The 15,486-nt window shown below is 44.9% G+C and overlaps 1 protein-coding gene and 1 long non-coding RNA gene across 4 annotated transcripts in view; one reads left to right on the top strand and one right to left on the bottom strand.

Annotated features, from left to right (window-relative positions):
- The window catches only part of LOC127004082 (uncharacterized), a 101,845-nt gene that overhangs the window by 32,821 nt on the left and 53,538 nt on the right, over positions 1-15,486 (bottom strand). The window lies entirely within an intron of this gene.
- On the top strand, positions 9,378-14,457 carry LOC127004084 (uncharacterized). Its single transcript, XR_007757615.1, has 2 exons — positions 9,378-12,475; positions 12,581-14,457. It is a non-coding gene; the product is annotated as an uncharacterized LOC127004084 (long non-coding RNA).

The following is a 15,486-nucleotide window of genomic DNA, read 5'->3' as shown; positions in this document are numbered from 1 at the left end:
GAGAGAGGAAGAAGGGGAAAGGGAGGGAAGTAAGGGGAGATAAGAGAGGGTCAAGGGAAGGGAGGGAGTGAAAGGACGGAGATGGAGGTGAAAATTACAGGGAAGGGGAGGGGAGGGGAGGGGAGGGGAAGGGGAGAAAAGGGAGGGGAAGAAAGGATTGTCAATGAAAGGAAGGAAGGAAAGAAGGAAAGCAAGCAAAAAAGGATACAGAAGGGAGGAAGGAAGGAAGGAAATAAGGAAAACTACACAGGATGGAAGGAAAGAAGGAAAGCAAGCAAGAAAGGATAAAGAAGGGAGGAAGGAAGGAAGGAAATAAAGAAAACTACACACGAAGGAAGAAGGGAGGAGAGAAGGGAGGGAGAAATAACGGAACATAAGATCAAAAGAATGAAGAAAAAAAGAATTAGGGAAAAAATGGAGTAAGAAAATCGGGGACAGTAAAAAAAGGAGAAAAAAAAGAAAGAAGAGAGGAACAAAAAGGGGATAGAAGAGTTAAGGAATAAATGAGGAAAATGAGGAGGATGAGAGAGAGAGAGAGAGAGAGAGAGAGAGAGAGAGAGAGAGAGAGAGAGAGAGAGAGAGAGAGAGAGAGAGAGAGAGAGAGAGAGAGAGAGAGAGAGAGAGAGAGAGGAAAATTAGACCGAAAAATAAAGAATAAAAAAGAAAAACTGGAGCAAGAAAAGAAATGACCCAAACAAGATAATAGATTACTGAGGAGGAGGAGGAGGAGACAATGGGAGAGGTGGAGGGGGAAGGGGGAAGGAGGCAGGAGGAGGAGGAGGAGGTGGAGGAGATAAGGGAGGAGATGAAGGAGTCGTGCTTGAAATGGAGATGAAAAAGCAGTGGGAGGAGGAGGAGGAGGAGGAGGAGGAGGAGGAGGAGGAAGAAGAGGAGGAGGAGGAGGAGGAGGAGGAGGAGGAAGGGGAGGTGTTGCGTGCATGGAATGGAGATGGCAAAGAAAAAGGAGGAGGAGGAGGAGGAGGAGGCACTGATGGAAGAGGAATAAGAAATGAGAGAGAGAGAGAGAGAGAGAGAGAGAGAGAGAGAGAGAGAGAGAGAGAGAGAGAGAGAGAGAGAGAGAGAGAGAGAGAGAGAGAGCGTACCCCCTGTAATACTCAATGTCCTTCCAGCTTCCTTACTTTCACGTTGCCAACCTCGGACGACCTCGCTTCGGTGGCTAAGAGCAGGGTGGGGAGGAAACACGGCAACACGGAAGAGCAGGCAACAAAAACTAGGTTGCCTAAGAACTTCAAAGGTGTCAAATTCATCCACGTAGTTTCGTAGTCTTGGTCGTGTGTTGTCAATATTCTTTTTTTTTTCTTCATGTTTAGGCCTATGGCGGCGGTATAGGCTTTCTTGGTGTGGTCTGCTAGTTGGCCCGAGCCCGTCACGGCGCAGGCAAGTGTTTTAAGGTGGCGCCATTTTGCTTGGTTCATGGTGTCACCCGGAGCTTATTCTTGATCCACTTTGGAGAGTTAATCGAGAGTTCGGGTTGACAGGTGGTCCTCAGGGCAGAATGTGGGTAAATAAAGCCACTCGCCGATGTCACAAAACTGTCAACTTGTAGCGGCGGGGGGGACTTGCATGTAATCAAAGGCCGTATTCTTAAACACTTCCAGGTCTCGCGCACACACACACACACACACACACACACACACACACACAAAAAAAAAAAAAAAAAAAAAAATCCAAATAAATAAATGAATAAAAATAAATAAATATATAAATAAATAAATAAATCCAAAGGTCACAAAGGAGATGAGTCGGGTTCTCAATATTTATCCCGTTCACGGTGAAGAAGCTTTGTCAAACTATCACGGGGCTTATAAAACTACCTATGGAAATACCCACAACCTCTACGAAATCCTTACAATGCGTGGGTGTGTAAACCTCGAAATATTTGAGAATAAGGCCCTGAATACTGGCACGAATGAGGTGATGATCGCAATTATCTACTTTTTCCCCACCCGTCGCGTATAAGGTCAAGGTCAGTCCCCAATACCAGACCTGTCAGTATATAGTTTCCTCGCGTCGGCTGGGCAATAATCTGGGTGAATAGTGTGTCCTCCACCATGAGTCTGTTGAGCGTGTCCCAGCCAATGTTAGGGCATTTGAAGTCTACAATTACTACTGCATGCTTGTTTGGTGGTGGTGGTGGTGGTGGTGGTAGTAGTAGTAGTCAAGCATGATTATGTGTGTGTGTGGGTTAAGTAGTAGTAGTAGTAGTAGTAGTAGTAGTGGTAGTAGTAGTGGTAGTAGTAGTGGCAGTAGTAGTAGTGGTAGTAGTAGTGGCAGTAGTAGTAGTGGCAGTAGTAGTAGTGGCAGTAGTAGTAGTGGTAGTAGCAATAGTAGTAGTAGTTACTAGTAGTAGAAGTAGGATGAGGATGAGAAAGAAGAAAAAGGAGAGAGAGAGAGAGAGAGAGAGAGAGAGAGAGAGAGAGAGTGTAAACTGAAGGACAAGAGAGATAAAGAGGAGCGATCGATGGGCCAGCTTTGAGGGAGGGAGAGAGGGGGAGGGAGGGAGAGAGGGAAAGAGGGGAAGGGAGGGAGAGGGGGAGGAAGGGAGGGGGAGAAAGGGAGAGAGGACAGGAACAGGAGAGGAGGAGAGGGGAGATATAAAGGGAGGCAGGGAGAGTGGAAGAGAAAGGGAGAGCCAGAGGAAGATGAGGAGAGAAACATAGGGAGAAAAGGAATGGAGGGAGAGGAAGAGAGAGGGAATGGGAGAAAGGGAGGAAAGAAAGGGTGCAAAGAGGACGAAGAACTGGAGGAGGAAGAAAGGGAGAGAAAATGGAGGAAGGCAAGAGAGGGGGGGGAGCCAGCCTCTTCAAAATCATCTGTATCCTTGCCTCCCTTCTCTCCTTCCTTTCTTTTCTTTTCCTTCCTTTACTTTTCCAGTCCTTCGTTGCCCTTCACTGTTTTTGTTTTCACCGCTTTCATTTCTCTGTACATTCCCTTTCGCTGTCCATGCTTCCCCCTATCCTTGCTTATTTCCTCTTTTCCTTCATTTACCTTTCCATTCCTCTTCTTGTTTCCTTTCCTTTTCTTTCGCTGTCTATATTCCACCCCTTTCCATATTTCTTTCAACCGTTGTTTCCCTTCCCTTCCCTTCCCCTAACCCTTCCTTCCTTTCCTTCCACGCCGGCCCCTCCCCAACCCAAGCATCCTCCATGATCCTCACCCTCCTTGCCTCACCCCTTCCTCTCCTTCCGGCACTATCCTATCCTTCCTTCCCTCATGTCCGCCAGCCCCCCCCCCCCCATCCATATCTGTCCCTCCCTCTCCCCTTTACAGCCATTATCAGGGCCACGCGAGGGCCACATTTTGGGGCGACAGTGCCAGTGGGTAACGTTACAGGCATTGTGAGAGAGAGAGAGAGAGAGAGAGAGAGAGAGAGAGAGAGAGAGAGAGAGAGAGAGAGAGAGAGAGAGAGAGACCCCTTCTCCTCCTCCTCTCTTCTTCCTCATTTTCTCGTTCGTCTCCTTCTCCTCCTCCTTTTCCTTATTCTTTTCTGCTTACAAGGTCGTTGATATTATGCCCGAAAAATATAACTTCTTTATATGAGTGCCACACTAATAATATACAGTCCTCTTTTTCTTCCCTTCTCCTCCTCCTCCTCCTCCTCTTCTTCTTCTTCTTCTTCTTCTTCTTCTCCTTCTTCCTCCTCCTCATCATCATCATCACTTTTCTCGTTCTTTTCTTTTCACAAGCGTTTACTCAGTGCCAAGGAACCACACAAAATTTATACACCGATGAATGCCACATTATCATCAATTACACATCCCCGGTGCCACATGTCATCACGCAAGGTCACAGTGCCACATTCCCAGTCACATCACAGGCCTGTTTACATGGCACCTAGGAATCACCGCCGCGTCTATGTGTTATTAATGAGTGCCACGCTAAATTGACCCTTCACAGAGCCGCATACAAAGCCACACCCCATGCGGTCATAGAATCACATCCCGAGCCACATCACGGGCCTGTTTGCGTGGCACCTAGGGACCATCACGGCCACACGAGCCCCATCACAGATCCGGTTGTATAGTGCCAATGAGCCAAACCAAAGTACCTATGTATCAGCTAAGAGTGCCACAGTATCACGCTCATTCACAGTTACAACAATGCCACACAATACAAAGTCACACTACCACATTACAAGCCACATTACAGGTCCGGTTGTATAGTGCCAATGAACAAAACCAGAGTCTCGGTTGTATAGTGCCAATGAACAAAACCAGAGTCTCGGTTGTATAGTGCCAATGAACAAAACCAGAGTCTATGGAAGTCATCTATTTCTAAAGGTCAAAGAGGGTTCTAATGAGTGTTTCTTCAGGTTCTATATCTATCAGCTAATAGTGCCATAGTATCACGCTCATTCACAGTTACACCATACAGTCACACATCGACGTCACGAGCCGCACCACACATTCTTTTCAACAGTGCGTGAGAGCCACACCACAAGTCATTAGTTCAGGTTACGAATGCCAAACGTTGATGACGAGGACACCCACACTACCACATGCAAATCACACGTAGCCACATCACATACATGAGGGTTATAATGAAGCCTTAGAGCCACACCGAGCATGGTAACACACACACACACAGACACACACACACACACACACACAAGGGCCACAGTGCCGCATCACCTCTTCCCTGCCTCCCTATCCTCACCTCCCTTCGCCTCCCTAGTAACCCACTGCACACTCAACTAAGACTTGCATCTCAGAGAGTCAGAGGTCGCTATGGGGTTCCTGTGTGTGTGTGTGTGTGTGTGTGAGTCATTCATCCTCACGTGGTTGTCACCTGGTTAGCACGTGGTGATGGTGATAGTGAGGGTGATGATAATAATGGTGGTGGTGTTGGTGGTGGTTGTGAGGGTAGTGGTGAGCGGCATAAATCAGCGTGGAAGGGATATCCTTTATTATGCTAAGTTCTCTTATCATCCTCACTACCACCACCACCACTATCACCATTATGCAAAGATCAGCATTATGTAGCAGCGCCTTTCTCCCTCACCCTCGCCGGCATTGTCATCGCCACAACTATCATCACCACATCAACACATCATCTGTGGCGGCAGCAGCAGCCTACGCCCGGGGCCTGAGGGCGGACTGACGGCGAGGTTTTGTGTGGAGTATTGATCCAGCAGGCCGAGGCTTTGGAGGTCAGCCGCCCCCGCCCGCTCCCCCCTCCTGCTGCTGCTGCACCACCTTCTTCTACCCCGTCCCACAGCAGCAGCGGCGACGAGGGGAGACTCAGCGTCGCCGGCAGCGTGGGTCAGTGGAGCGAGGGTCGGCGCCGCTCCGCTAGCTGCCTGCCTGGCCCTGACATAACAAGCTGCTTAATCTTTGCTGACATATTCACCTGCTGGCCGGCCGATGGCTGGCCCATTCACTGACCAGCTCAGCGCGGGTCACAACTGGTGCAGCGCTGGGTCGCAAGACTCGACTTACTGGTTCGCCGCAAATTATAAATACTTGACGGAGAAGCCATTACTATACGTGCACGGAAAAAAAAAAAAAAAAAAAAAAAAACGGTGCGTGAGGGTGATACACATACCCAAACTTGGTTCAAGATCATTGTCCTAGCCAACCAGTGTCTGGCTTATTAACCCACTGCTTCTTTATTCAGCTCCTGGATGGCTTAGTTAGCTGCTGGGGGGTCACTGGCTGGCTACATAACATTCCACCAATGGTTGGTTATGCGGCTTGCTCAGCTACAGACTGGCCGATGGCTGACTGGTTAGCAGCGGCACTGTCCTCATTGTGGTGCCGGCCGGTGTTGTGGCGTCACGTCAAGGATTGAAATTTCATCTCCAAGACCATCGGTCGACCTGAACCCCGCGACGCAACCTGCCCAGCCTGGCAGGTCGCGGTCCTCGCTGGTCTGCATCGTGACCTGTTTCTGCAAGCCAAGGCGGCAGCGGCAGCCACGCGCGCAGGTCTTGCCTCATTGCCACGAGCAGCACGCACGTAAACACTGACGGCCTTGCCGTGGATGATCACTGTGTTGCACCAGAAACTCCCTGACGCTGTACCACGACAAACAAGTCTTGGCAGCTGTTGCAGAGAAGCGATAATATGCCCCAAGGCTCGTGTGGTCACAGTGACCCTTGTGTGCTGCGCTGTCCGCTGGCCAAGGCTGAAATAGGAGAGCCAAGCACGAGTGTGTGGGGGCTGCTGGGCTGGGCTGGGCTGAGCGAGCACAGCTTCAAGAACGTAGGTCACTGCTTGTTCATCCTCTGCTGATCATGTCTGGGAATGGATCTCTGTTGACATAACGGTTTAGATTATTAGCTGTGTTGGGGGTCTATGCATATACGAGCTCTACGATAAAAAAAGTGCCAAGAACAAATAGGTCTCCGTGGGCATAACAGCTACGATCAGGGATCTTCATGGAGTGGGTCACAGAACTGATGCTTACTGGGTCGCAGGACTCGTTTACCGGGTGGCGGGACTCCTGTTCACTGGGTCACTACCTCAACGGACGAATTAATAAATACTGGACTGGGAAGTCATTCGCTTTACGGAGTAAAACAAAGTTTGGTAACCAGGTCGTGAAGGCAATGCATAACCCAAAACTGGGTCATCTCAAGAATATCATTTGCTCATGTTAACAGCCGTGTTTGGGTTTCTTGGCAAGGCCGCGCTTCGATCTTCAGCATAAAAGAGCAAAGCGTAAAAACGCTCTCTCTCTCTCTCAAAAAAAAAAAAATCCAGTGAACGGACGGTGCTGCGGCCGAGACTGAAACACACGGCACGGTTTCTACACTCAGGGAACACTTAGCGCAGACATAGATGTAGGCTGTAGCTATCATGGATGGAGTTGATACAAGATTTGTGTATTCGATTACGAATACGAATACTTCAAATTCCAACACACTGAAATAATTTAAATTCGAATACAAATACAAATACTTCTTGAAAGTATTTATGAATACATTCATGAACATTTTTCACTGATAAATACCTTCTTGACGTAACTGGGTACAGCACCGTTCTAAAGTTTTGAAACAGTAAAATGAGCTCATGAACACAGTCACCGACCACAAAATTGAGTCAGACCACGGCCTTCGTCAGACTCCAGACGCCGCGCTGCCAGTCTGCGAACCTCTGTGTATATATAAAATAATTAAGATTTTAAGGAGGAATCGGAGGTTAAAGGTGCTATTAGGAGAATCTGGCAGAATATCTGCCCCCCCGTCTCCCTTTCTCTTCTCTCTGGGAAATGAGAGGGAGAAGCCAGAGGTGGGTGTAAGAAATGACTTCAACGAAAACGCTTCAATAAAAACAACAGCCAACGGAAAACGAAGGGAAGTAAGGCGTGAGTCAGACCTTCTCTCCCCTCCCTTCCTCCTTCCCCATCCTTGGCAACACTGACTGAACCTTTATACCTTGGAGGAAAATACATTCTTCCTCCAAGCTTTATACTGTCTGTGGTACGTCGGTGTGATATAGAGTGTTGTGCAGTGATAAATTATCGAACACGCTGAGGAAATATTGTGCGCAGTATTATGAGATATTGATAAGGGATGATAGACTTTTGCGCGTTGAAAAAAAAAAAAAATCGTATACGGGTGAAATATGAGAGAGAGAGAGAGAGAGAGAGAGAGAGAGAGAGAGAGAGAGAGAGAGACCTTGAGAGATTAAAATCAATATATATGAGAGAAACTGCACACAAGAAACACACAACTATGACTATGAAGGTTTAAGTGTGTGTGTGTGTGTGTGTGTGTGTGTGTGTGTCAGTTAGCCAGCCAGCCTTAGCAACCCTTACCCCTCCCCCTCAACCCTTCACGACGGTTTACTTGGCGGGAAAAACCCTTGAAGGAGGGGCCAAGACAGCACCTGACACAAAGGGCGGAAGATGCTGACTTATGATGAGGAACAGTGATGATGATGATGATAGGGTGGTGTTGATGTTGAGGTTGGTTATGAAAGTGACGGTAGGAGAGGTGATGAGGGTGGTAGTAGTAGTAGTTGTGGTAGAGATAGTGGGGGTGGGGGTTGATGATGATGATGATAATGATAGGAAGGAGGAGGAGGAGGGAATAGTGGTGGTGGAAGACGTTGAGGTGGGTGATGGTGGTGGTGGTGGTGATTATGATAATGATAGGGTGGAGGAGGAGGGAATAGTGGTGATAGAGGAGATGGAGGTGGATGATGATAGAGAAAACCACAAACATACAGCAGAAAACAAATTAACACACACACACACACAGCCAATATATAGATTATAGAGAAACGAAGAACGAAACCCAACTTGAACGACACTCACAGACATACGCAATCATGAGAACAACAGACAGAAGATGGAGCAATTTCAATAATATGCAACCAGACGCAAGACCCGATTAAATTACAAAGACGAAAGACAGACTGAATAACAAACAGGCAGACTCGGGGGGTTGGATTAATCAAAAGAATAAACAAACTATGAGAAATAAATCGGCTAATACTCATGACCTTATCTCACTCATCTCCCTTACATAACACTTTCCTCCTAACAACAACAACAAGAGAAAACAATATCCTTCTTTAACTGATGAAGATTAACTTAAGTGGAACACCACAACGACTCTTCTTCCTCGTTACACACACACACACACACACACACACACACACACACACACCGACCTGTATATCCAGCTTCTCCTCCTCCTCCTCTTTTTATTTTTCTTCATTTCCATTCCTGTTTTCTTCATTTTTATATCTTCCTGCTTTCCTCCCTCAACTTCTTTTTTCCTCATCTTTTCTTTTTTCTTCCTCCTCCCTTTCCTAGATTATATACTTCATGTTTTTTTTTTACCTCGTTCACTTATATATTCCGTCATTTTTCCTTCTACTTCTCCTCTTCATCGTCATCATCATCATCTTCTTAATCTTTTTATTCTGTTTTCTTCTCTACTTTAAATATTTCACCTCCTACTCCTCCATTCTCTTTTCCTCCTCCTTATCTTTCTTTCTCTCTTCATTTTCCACCCTCCTCTTACTTCCACATTATTTTTTTTCTTTTTATTTTCCTCCCATTCTTCCTCTCTCTTCTCCTCCTCATCATCATCTTATTCTTCTTCCTTCTTAAAATCCTCCGTCCTCCTCGCCTCATCACCACCACTAAAAACAACCTCTCTACCTCCTCCTCCTCTTTACCACCCTGTATTTTCGAGGCACAGAAGAGTGAGTGAATAGGAACGCATCAGGCAGACACGTGTTCGCTATGATTGTAAACATTGACCAATACCGACTGACTGGGGTGTGACTCATACTTTGTTTACGATATGTGTGTGTGTGTGTGTGTGTATATAAGAGAGAGAGAGAGAGAGAGAGAGAGAGAGAGAGAGAGAGAGAGAGAGAGAGAGAGAGAACAGGGAAAGTGATGAAAAGGGGGAAGTAGAGGGAGAAATAATGAACGGGCGAAGAGGGAAAGCAAAGGAAGGGAGAAGGGAAAGTGATGAGAGAGAGAGAGAGAGAGAGAGAGAGAGAGAGAGAGAGAGAGCACTGTCACTCGGTCAACACGGAAGCGGATAAAGTAAGTAGACTGTCTTACTTCCTGAATCTGTGTGTGTGTGTGTGTGTGTGTGTGTGTGTGTGTTGCGATGTCACATTTCACCAAGTGGACCCAAGAAAAAGATTAATAGAGGTGGGGGAGAGGAGTTGCTGACAGAGGATGGAGGAGGAGAAGAGAAGAAGGGGAAAGAAGCAGGAGGTGGAGGCGGAGAAGGAAGAAAAAGAAGAATAAAGTAACCAAATGGAAAGAAAAGGAAGAAAATAAGAAAGATAAATACAACCATGAAATATTGTTGGGAGATTAAAAAGAATATACAAAACAATAAAGATAATGGCAATAATAATAGTAATACCATCAACGACAAGGACAACGATAAGAATAGGTGAAGATAATGACAACTCCCAGACAACGAATCCCATCGAGGAATTCTAAGATGCTGAGTCACACACACACACACACACACACACGGCCAACCAACGAGCCAGCCAGGGAGGGAGGGAGAGAGGGAACCACCACGCACCCATCTCTCTCTCTCTCTCTCTCTCTCTCTCTCTCTCTCTCTCACTGTCGCCATCTCGTCTCCTACCCACTCTTGGCACCAGTAAGACGAGTGTTTATGGCTGCAAGGGAGAACTGATGACAAAGGGTGTCACTTCGCATGTGGGCCAGAATGCACGCGGAAGGAAATGGACGTGGCCGTTTGACATTAATAAGGACAATATGCTCAAACGTTTCGGCGCCCATCAAACACTTCACAAGGGTATCGTAGAATTTCTGGGTATTTCCATGAGTTGTTTTATGGCCCCGGTGGTAGTCTGACTTTTTCTTTACCATTAACCCGGCAGCAGCGGGGACCATGTTTCTAAATGGTCCTTCTAAGCGAGAAAAATGAGAAAAAATCACCACTCGCACAAACCATTTCATAGTACATATCAAAGCATTTGCGATCAGTTTATGCATCATCTATTTTGGAGGGTTTATATCATGGCACAAATTTGGATCGTCGCTGAAACACGGGAAAGCCACGAATTTGGCCCGTCGCTGCTACCGGGTTAACTCCCTCCCCCCATCCCACCTCCCAAAAGAGCCCAGTAGAACCGATTGATCTTCTTTTCGGCCTTTGGAACTAGTTGATGTGAAAGGCGTAAGCGTTTGAAAATACCGACCTAAGATCTGTAAGGTTTGCGATGACTGGTGTATATGTAAAACTAAGGCAATATAAGTAGTGGTCAATTTCTACTATGACTGATTTCTTAAAGAGGCTACATAAAAGTTATATCAGGAGATTCAATAAAAAAAGAAAATAAGTAAAGTTATATCAGGAGATTCAATAAAAAAAGAAAATAAGTAAAGTTATATCAGGAGATTCAATAAAAAAAGAAAATAAGTAAAGTTATATCAGGAGATTCAATAAAAAAGAAAATAAGTAAAGTTATATCAGGAAATTCAATAAAAAATGAAAATCAGTAAAGTTATATCAGAATTAATAAAAAAAGAAAGTAAGTATAGCGTAAATGAATGGTTTTGCATCTCGATTTACGCATTTATTTCCAGAACCAGCCGCGTAATTTAAAACAAAAAATCGGTAAGAATCGTAAGTATTGTAAGTATTCAAGAGGGTTTTGCAGCTCGATTCATGTGTTCAGATTTTCTAAAGGGGCCGCGTAAAAATTCTATCGTGTAATTCAAATATAATAGAATATGTATGGAGAGCAAATGAAGGGTTTGTAGTTAATAATAGCCATCAGTCTCTTAAACACTGTTGCCAGCACGGAAAACAAAGCGACCTGATAAAAGCTACCGCTGGGTTGTTGATGACCTACTTTCCGTAAATAGTATTAATGGCCACTATGATGCAGGAGTTTAATAGCAATCAGTCTCTGTAATATTGTTGCCAACACAGAAAAAGTGACCTACAAAAGTTACTTCCGCCTTGATGAACCTTTTGCCACACACTATTAATGACTATTGTATAACGAAGGAGTTTAATTGACATCATTCTCTGTAATATTGTTGCCAGCACGGACAAGTCAACCAGGAAAGCTACAATCGAGTTATATAACATTGTTGTCACCACGAACAAGACCAGGAAAGCTACAAGACAACCAGGAGAGCTACAATCGTATTATATAATATTGTTGCCAACACGGACAAGACCAGGCCTGCAGAGAAGTAACAATCGTGTTCATGTGTTGGGGTTCGTTTCTTAAAACACTATTAATATTCCCTGTATAGTGCTTTTTAGGTAAGAAATTTGAGAAAACCATGCGATAAATCTTTTTTTTTTTGTGTGTGTGTGATGGGTCGAAAACCTAACTGTTATAGATTGTATGGGATTGTAGAGTTTGGCTCGGGCAGTTACAAAGAAACTGTGTTGAACCGCGTGGAATTAACTCGTGATCTACAGGAAGGATCCCCCAGCTCATGGACACCGTGGCAGCTCTTCCGGGGTCGTTTCTCCCAAGGTGACAATGGTACAGGAGATGATGAACCTTAGTCTCCTACACGATTGAAAGGCCGCTCACTTAAAAGTGTTTGGTTTGGGGGCTTACAAACTTGCTGTGCCAAACTGTGAAACTGGCCGCATATTTAAGACCATTATAGCTCTTTCAGGCAGGAGACAAGAGTAATCGTAATCTGTCTCTATAGTAAAGGACGCCAAGACGACCATGAAAAACCGTCACTGTGTTGATGTGTTGGCCTTGCAAAAAAAAAAAAGTGCAAAACAATGGGTAAAGTTATATAAATTCAGGTTAAGGAGAGCGGGAGAACTAGTTTACAAATAGGGGAAGTGGACGAAGGGAAAGAAGTTAGTAGTCATGTAGATGGTGCAAATACGACTGAGGGTTTCAAATGGAGGTTATAAATATGGTCGGTATTATAAAACACCTTCGCTTCTCACATCAGCTATTTCTAAAGGTCAAAGAGGGGGTCAGTCGGGTTCTAATGAATGTTTCTTTAGGTTCACGGTACAGAAGAAGGGTCAATCTACCACCAGGGTCTTTAAACTACCCCTGGAAAGGCCCACAACTCCTACGAAAGCCTTGTCAAATATGTGTTTCTTTAGGTTCACGGTACAGAAGAAGGGTCAATCTACCACCAGGGTCTTCAAACTACCCCTGGAAAGGCCCACAGCTCCTACGAAAGCCTTGTCAAATATGTGTGCTTGGGCGACGAAGTGAATTATAATACAACCCTATAGATTTATGGATAGCAAGGGCAGAGGTTAATAGCTGGTTCTCAGGAGCTGCCAAGTGTAAACAAACTGGCCTCTTGCAGTCTCCTTACATACTTGAGCAGCTTTGTGTACTCCTATCGATAAATGTGCTAAGTGGGCAACCTCTCAATTTGTGGTTTTTCTATCACATGTTACTGAGAACGGGGTCAAGGTTAATTCGTAAGCCAGCTGCGTCATTATCATTTATCGAGCGAGGGAATGTGTGCCGCGCGGTCCGTCATAAGAAGCACCTGAATAAACAAGGTATTGAGTGTATTGGACAGCCACGCACGCAGGAACACACACTGGCGACGGCTGACTGGGAAAGGAGAACGATGCCAAGGTGGAGGTAAAACAGAATTGTGGCACGGCGCTCTGAATGAACCCCAGAGTAACAGAAGAATATATGATGCTCTCCTCTCAGTGAAAGCACCATGTAGTTGTTCTTGTTCTGTACTGGACTTAACCCGTTCGCTGCGATTGGCACGGATTTCACCTTCACTGGTAGCCTGGTAACACATACTCCCAGGTCTTTCTCTGCCTCTGTGGTGGGTAGTGGAGTGTTTCCCATGTGGTATTGGTGTGCTGGATATCCCCTCTCAAGGTGCAGGACTTCACATTTTTCTTCATTGAATTGTAGCAGCCACTTTTTGTTCCATTCCTGTAGCTTGGTGATGTCTTCTGGTAGGAAATCCGCAGTCAAGGGGTTAAGATAACGACCCCAGGAAAGGAAAACGAAGCCAAGGTAGAGATCGAAAATAGCAGTGGAATGGAGCCTTGAATGAAACGAAGTAAGGAAAGAATATGATGTTCCCCTCACATTAAAAAAGAAAAGAAAAAAAGAAAAAGAAACCCACCATTAAGGGCATGTATTTTTTTTTTTTTGTACATATCATAAAACTAACGACCCTGGGAAAGGAAAACGATGCCAAGATAAAGACGGAGAATAGCAGTGTGGCACGGAGCCTTGAAGCAAACGAAGTGTAGAAGAATATGCTGTTTCCCTTACATTAAAGCACCATTTAGGGCATATACCTGTATTTGTTCTGTTGGGGATAAAACTAACGACACTACTAGGTTGGTATTATAAGACTCTTTCGCTCCTCATATTAACTATTTCTAAAGGTTAAAGAGGGAATCAGCCGAGTTCTAATGAGTGGCTCTTTAGGTCCATGGTGCAGAAGAAGGGTCAGACTGCCACCAGGGTCATAAAACTACTTCTGGAAATGCCCAAAGCTCCTACGAAAGCCTTGTCAAATAGGTGAACTTTGGCGACGGAATGTTTAGTAATACGGTCCTGTAAGAATGTAAAGCGATGGGTAAAAGAAGAAGAACAGCCTTGAATCAAACTCGAAGTGATGGAAAATTATGCTGTTCCCCTCATTAAAAACTTTATTTACAGCATGTAGTTTTTCTTGTTCTTGTACCGAGGATAAAACTAACGACTCTGGGAATAGAAAACGATGCCAAGGTGGAGAAGGAGAACAAAACTGTGGGATGGAGTTGTCGATGTTAGTTAAAGCAAAGGCCGGCAGAATATGTTGCCTTTTTCTCATTCGGATCAGCATTTCGTAGGAGTTTCTTAGGCTTTACAATGCTACCATCACTCATTATGTTGATACGAGTCTTTGTTATACTCATTAAAAAAAACGAAAAAGACGCCACACGATAAAACATGAGTCTGTGATCCTCATAAAAAAACGAAAAAGATGCCACACGATAAAACATGAGTCTGTGATCCTCATAAAAAAACGAAAAAGATGCCACACGATAAAACATGAGTCTGTGATCCTCATAAAAAAACGAAAAAGATGCCACACGATAAAACAAACAAATAAACAAACAAGCAACACCAACCGATACAGATATAAGTCAATACAAAATCGTAGTGCCACCCATAATGAACAACAGTGCCACCCATGCCTGCTGAGTGCCAGCCTGCCTATACCCGTTGCCATGGTGACTACAGAGAAGAGTGCCAGGGTGTGTGTTTACATGGGCCACGGCGACTGAGTGATACAAGTGCCTGAGTGCCTTTCCTTTAGTGGCACTCTGATTGATGAGGACAGAGTGAAGGAGTGCCTCACATGTAACTGGAAGCGATTGGTTGGAAAGAGTGCGTGACTGAGTGAGTGAGTGTGAGGGAGGATGAGTGAGGGTTAAGTGGGGGGATGTGTGTGTGTGTGTGTGTGTGTGTGTGTGTGTGTGTAAGGGAAAGGATAAAAGAAGGGAGACTGGAAATGAAGGGAAAACGAATGAGAGAGAGAGAGAGAGAGAGAGAGAGAGAGAGAGAGAGAGAGAGAGAGAGAGAGAGAGAGAGAGAGAGAGAGAATTAAAAAGAGAATACACTTCTAAACTAAAATATGAAAACTTTATAGATAAGGAAAAAGGAAAGAGAGAGAAAAGGAAGGAAAGAGGAAAGGACAAAAATGAATGCATGAATAATGAAAAAAAAAAAGAAACGATGAATGAAAGGAAGACTAAATGAATGAAAAAGCGAAAGTGAGAAAGAAAAAATCAAATAAAACACCATAAGAAAAGAAACAAAGAAAGGAAGTGGAAAGAAAACGAAAGGAAATACCGACTGACTTTAGATGTTCTTAAAACCACGTGAGTAGAATTTCTCGGACACAGTATTCTCTCTCTCTCTCTCTCTCTCTCTCTCTCTCTCAGCTATTTATAAGCGGCCTCTGTGGCGACTTGAGTTGGAGTGACAGTGTGCCAGACCTCCTCCTCCTTCTCCTCTTCTTCTTTCT

This window comes from Eriocheir sinensis, chromosome 27, assembly GCF_024679095.1.
Source record: "Eriocheir sinensis breed Jianghai 21 chromosome 27, ASM2467909v1, whole genome shotgun sequence".
Taxonomy (NCBI): Eukaryota; Metazoa; Arthropoda; class Malacostraca; order Decapoda; family Varunidae; genus Eriocheir; species Eriocheir sinensis.
Note: the sequence above shows the minus strand (reverse complement) of the source record. Positions and strands in the feature narration are given on the sequence as shown.